We start from the raw sequence: 6,158 nt of genomic DNA, 5'->3' as shown, positions 1-6,158 counted from the left end.
TTGACCAAGGTGTGGCCATAGCTGACCTACCATGTTCGGAGTTTGATAGAACTCTGGACGTGGACCAAGTTAAGTCCTTGGCTAGGAGGTTTCATATATCTCGTTCCTACAAGCTTAGGGTTCTTGATGTCGGTGATTGGCCATGGACCCCTTATGAGGGGGAAATTTGTGTTTGCCAACACTTTTTGGAGTTCGGCCTTAGGTTCCCTCTTCATCCCTTGATCTTGGAGCTACTGGAGTGGTACGGGATCACGATTAGTCAGCTTATCCCCAACGCCATTTGGACCATAGTAGCTATGTTGGTGTGGGATGGGCTTCGGGACATGGAGTTGACCCCAAAGCTATTCCGTGCCATGTTTGTGCCGACGAAGCACTCTTCCGAGGCCAACATGTATTACCTTTATCCACGAAGGGGGAAACCCGTTGATAAACCCACATCCGTCCACAACTGGAAGGGCAGATTCTTTTACATCTATCGCCTCGAAGGTTGGTCGTTTAGGTTGAGGTGGGGAGAGGCTTACGTGACGGTCGAGAGGTGTCCTCCTCTGCTTCGGGATGAGGAGGCCACTACCGTAGCTCACCTACTTGTGCTGGGGACGGTCCAAGCTAAGCCTTTGGTGGAGAAGGAGTTTCCCTTGGTGTTCGCGGGGCTCAGCCCTACCCTCTTTGGTATAAGAGGTTTCGTAGTCTTTCAACATGTTCCCTTCATCCTCGTCCGATGGTACTGACTCATCTTCTTTCGTTTGCAGAGGTGCTGATGGATGCCAAGAAGCTGCTACTGGAGAGTGTCCGTGCCAAGCAGAAGGCCCAAGTGAGCAAGAAGGTAGGAGGGCAGATGCCGAGGAGGCCTACCGAGGATGTGCCCGCGAGGGATGAGCGGGCGCTTGCCCCCACTAGGGTGGCTGACCAACAACAAGTCCCCGTCGAACAAGGGGACAAGGTAAGGAGGCCAACCGAGGGAGGCAAGAAGTCGACTAAGGTGGACAAGAGAACCACTGATGTGGCCGAGGCGAGTAGGAATAGGCCCACCGAGGAGGCCCCTAGTGAGCAGCCGCCGAAGTAGGTGGCCCACAAGGAGCATCCTACTAGGGGTGCCGTAACAAAGAAGCCTCTTGCCTAGGGGTATCCGGAGGGACCTTCGTCTACCCCCACTTCTGCACAAGAGTCGGCCGAGGGAGCCGGGCAGCTTGCCAAGATCTTTCGCCCCTAGTGGCAGGTCCATGAGGGGGATTCCATCACTGAGGAGGGGGTCAGCAAGGCCCTAGTGAGTGGGGCGATCCTTTTGAGGGACCGCTTCGAGATGATACAGAGTGACCCCCAGACTGTCCACGATGAGGATCTCTATCACGTGGCCGAGGTAAGCTTTTGTTCTCATACTTTGTTTTTTCCCCCACAGTTTCCTCTTCTCTCCTTTTTTTGTTGTGGCTCTTATTGATGATATTTGATGCAGGTCTGCCGTCACTTCGTCGATCTGGGAGACGGGATGGGCCTCACCCTAGAGCACTTGGATAGGCTCGAGAAAATGAATGAGAAACTCTAGGTGGTGGTTGCCACTACTGAGTGCAAGTGGGATAAGTTCAGGGCAGCCCACAGGGATGAGCAACAACTTTGGAAGACGCTAGAGGAGGACCTGAAGGCAGCAGAGGCCCGCCTCGTCGAGGCACAAGAGGTGTTGAAAAAGTTTGAGGAGGAGAGGGCTCGCCTCGACAGCATTTCCGTGGAGGCTCAGCGATGGGCAATACAGGGCGAGGGGCGGGTAATTGAGGATGAGAAGCAGGCGGTTGAGGCGGCGGCTGAGGCGGTGGAGGCCTTCAAGAAGTCGCATGAGTACTAGCAAGCCCTCGTAGACTATGCATCTGCATCGTACCTGGATGGCATCGAGGACACTAGGAAGGTCCTTCTACAGGTATTGCCCAACTTCGATGTCAATGGGCTGAAGGTGATCCCAGACTCCCCTGGAGAGACCCAGGCTGCTGATGGCACTGAGGACTCTACCCTCCCCCTGGATGGCAGTGAAGCTTAGCAGGGTTCTTCTCCCTGTTTTTGTTGTTTTTTGCTTTTCTTTCTGATGTAAATGTGCTTGACCACTAAGGCAACAAATTTTTGTACATGCTTTATACGAGCTGAATGAATGAATGATCAGAGCAGTTTTTGTACGGTGTTCTCTCCTTCTTCTTTCTCTTCTTCTCTTCCTTTTCTTTTTTTTACGAGGGGTCCCTACCCCTCCCAATGAAGAGATCATAGTTCAAAAAATGGCTTGTAATGGCACGCTTTGGGTATACGCTCGCTTTAGGTTGTTGAGGGGCCAAGGCCGAGGAAAAGGTGTATGACCTAGGTGCAACTTGCCTGGCTCATTTTTCTCCCCAAGTGTTTACTTAGGCCAGGCCGAGGTGGTCTACCGAAGTATGGGGGAGAGGCCGAGGCAGAGGTGTAGCTTGCCTGACCTATCTCCCAAGTGATTACTTCGGCGAGGCCGAGGTGACCCTACCGGAGAGGTCGGGATCTTGGGTGAGGTGAACCATTGAGTTGGTCAGGGTTATCATCTATTTAGTCGCGCTAAGTATATAAGACCAGGATGTCGTCCGCCGCTGAGGAGGGTAGCAAGGTGTGCGATGCCTCGGCTGTCCTGATGTATTTCTGTTTGGCAAGGCATTAAGTTTGGGTGTTTGCCATTGACTATGTGCCCTGGCGACGGTCCGACATGATCACATGGACCTCGGAAGAGGCTATGCGCCTCGACCAGTCGTGAAGCCGAGGTGTCCTGCGGACTTGGTGAGAACACATGCTAAACGTTGTGCCGAAGGGGAACTTTGCATTATCCATTCATTGTTTGGCCATCAAAATATACAACTACTGGTAGTACATTCGGAGATGCTCTGGGTTCCACGTTCGAGGGATGGGTCTTCTGTTTAGGTGTTCCAGGCGAAAGGTGTCAAGGTCGAGGACTTGCTTGATCTTGTAGGGACCTTCCCAGTTGGGACCCAACTTTCCTACCCCGGGCTCGAGGACGATGACTTTCCTGAGGATGAGGTCTCCCTTTTGGTAGTGTCTTTCCTTCACCTTCAAGTTGTAGTAGTGGGCCACTCGTTGCTGGTAAGCAGCCACCCTGATTTGTGCCTGGTCTTGGGATTCTTCCAGCAGATGTAGTTTTGCTCTTAGTCCTTCACTGCTCTCAACCTCATTGTATGCTTCGATCTGGAGTGTCGACTGGCCAATTTCTGCTGGGATAACTGCTTCTGTACCGCAGGTTAGGCCAAATGGGGTCTCTCTCGTGGCTGCCCGATGTGTGGTTCGGTATGCATAGAGGACACTTCTCAGCTCATCAGCCTATAGGCCTTTGGCTCAGTCTAATATGGTCTTCAGTTCATCCAAGATGGTTCTGTTGATGGCCTTGGCTAAGCCATTTGTCTTGGGATAGCCTATCGAGGTGTACTGTTGCTTGATGCCAAGGGAGGCGCACCATACCCGAAACCTGGCATCGTCAAATTGCTTTCCGTTTTTAGTTGCCAACATGTTGGGGAGGCCGAAGTGGCAAATAATGTTCTTCCAAAAGAAGCTCTGAATTGCCCAAGCTGTGATGGTGGCTAAGGGTTTGGCTTCAACCCACTTAGTGAAGTAGTCGACAGTGACGACGAGGTATTTTCTGCCCCCTGTTGCTTGAGGAAAGGGGCCGAGGAGGTCCATTCCCCACTTGGTGAAGGGCCAGGGGCTGCTGAGAGCTGAGAGAGTTGTGACCAGCTGGTGGAAAAGGTTAGCATGTCTCTGGCATTTGTCGCATCTCCGTACCAACTCGGCTATGTCCTTTTGAAGCGTCAGCCAAAAATACCCATGCTTTAGTGCTTTCTGAACTAGGGCTTGGCCAACAAGGTGATTAGCACAGATGCCTTCATGAATTTCTTGGAGCACGTACTTGCTCTCCTCCTGGCGCAGGCATTGGAGGTAAGGCAAGGTGAATGTACCAAGTAAGAATCCCAAGGGAAAGAGAAATCCTAGTTCCAAAAGATTTCACTAGATATGTAGCAAAAGCCTAGTGGAGTCCACATAATAAAGGCCAGAGAATTGTGATTCTCCTTCCTTAAAGGGAAAAGTCCTTATTTGAATGTTTCTCCTTATAGCCTCGGGACCTCATCTGTAGAAGGTAGAGACACAAGAGCTCATACGTGAGACATGTCTTTGGATTCTTGGCTTCCATAACCTCTCGAGTCCTCTTACTCTCCATTAGGCCATTACTTCAACAATCCCTCTTTCCTACACCTCCCCCTTTTCTTACCTCATCATTAGTGATTTGTGATCATTTTCGTCTTTCAAGAAGACCAACCCTCGCTTCCTCACCATCCCGCTTACACCATGAGCTTGCCCGCAATTACCTGTTGGGAACAAATTTTTTTGAAGATGTTGACATGTCTAAATGACTTGATTGTCATGAGAGAGCGAGTTAGTGTAACTCATCGCATAGAATAGGGAGAGATACTTCATTCACTATAGCTTTGACTAGTTTTCGGTGGTACATTTAGCTCATTGCAGGAACAAATGCTTTGTTCAGCTTCCTTACTTCTCGAGCTCCCTTGCCTCCTACTCGTATTGCAATCCCCTTTCTTACACAACTCCTCGATGTTGCTTCCACTGATTCTTGGTCATCTTTGTCTTTTGAGGAGACCATTTCTTGTTACCTTACCACCCTCCCTATAAAATGTTCTCAGTTAATGTAGTGTTGGGAAATTTATCTTAACAACGCTGACATTGATGTGCTATTGAATTGGTATAATAGTTTGTCTCAACTACTAGGGTTAGACCCTAAGTACAGCCAATGGGTGTTTGGAAGAAACACTAAACTCGGATTAATTTCTAGTTATGCCCTAAACCTTGGATATAGATGGGCAAAACGGAAAAGTTGCATTTAACCCATGAATTGATTATGGTGTTACACTTGGTTTTGTGCTAAGTTGTCTCTGATATACCAACCGATAAGATCCATCAGGGGTCAAATATTTTGATATGTTGGGGCAGTTTAGGAAATTACTTGAGTGGGTGATTATAATGATAGGATCGACCCCTTTGTTAGGCAAAGTGAATATCAGGATTTACACTCAATCTGATGGAAACCTAAATTACTACAGTGGATTTCAATTGTATTTGAAATCTGGTTCGCAAAATGTATTTATATCTTATATTACTATTTTATGAAAAATGTTTGCAAAAAATTTTAATCTCAAGATTCATTTGAGCAAAGAGTGTAACACTGCATTTTGTAATCAGGGAAAAAGTCCTTCCTTGCGACTAGTGTTTTAATGATTATAGGCTAAGATGTTAGGTGTAATAAACCATTATAGGATTGACTACTTGATGGACTTCATCTTGCATAAATCCATTGTCCTTGGGTCTTTATAGGGTGGTTAAATTCAAGCATTATTTATGAGTAATGTTAGGCTTAAGCTGAGCCCAATCTGATTGGGTCAATAATTCACTACCCTTGAGCAGTGAATTCACATAACCTCTTCCAAGAGATGGGGCCAAACTAATATGGACTTATGTAAGACCTTTATGGGTCTCACATCTTACAATATTTAGGCCTAAAGTGGACATACAACCCCTTTGGACGTGAACCATTAAAGAAAATGTGCCTAAGGCTCATTACTAATATAATTAGTTAAATAGTCACATGACAATTTGATTTTTATCTATGAATTTAAGTATTAAACACCCATTTTCTTAAGAAGATAATGCTTATCTAATTAAAAATATAATTCCTAATCCAAATATGATTTGAATCAACTACTAATAAGAGAGTGCTTTATATAAGGAACTAAGAGGGGAGGAACAATTAACTCAATTTTCTCCATCTTCTTGCTCTTTTCTCTTCTTCCTTGCTTCCCACAAACCCTAGTTCGAATCAGTTGTGTTAGAGGCTCATTCTCATCAGTTATTTATTATGTTTTTGGAAGAAAAACATTAGAAGATACTAGGTTCACACAACCAAATTGATCCAAGCAAGTCAGGAATCGATTTTGTTGAAATGGTATTGCTGAATTGCCTTTGCACACACAACTGCACCATCTCCAATTGGAGGCCAATTTTAGGTCTGATATTGGGCGTGGACTACTACTTTGGGAGTTGTACACTATGGTCACCATATTAGATACAATTAATTTTAATTCGGG

Source organism: Nelumbo lutea, chromosome 1 (genome assembly GCF_056320005.1).
Source record: "Nelumbo lutea isolate HS-2025 chromosome 1, American lotus-T2T, whole genome shotgun sequence".
In the NCBI taxonomy this organism is placed as follows: Eukaryota; Viridiplantae; Streptophyta; class Magnoliopsida; order Proteales; family Nelumbonaceae; genus Nelumbo; species Nelumbo lutea.
This window is presented reverse-complemented; position numbering follows the sequence as displayed.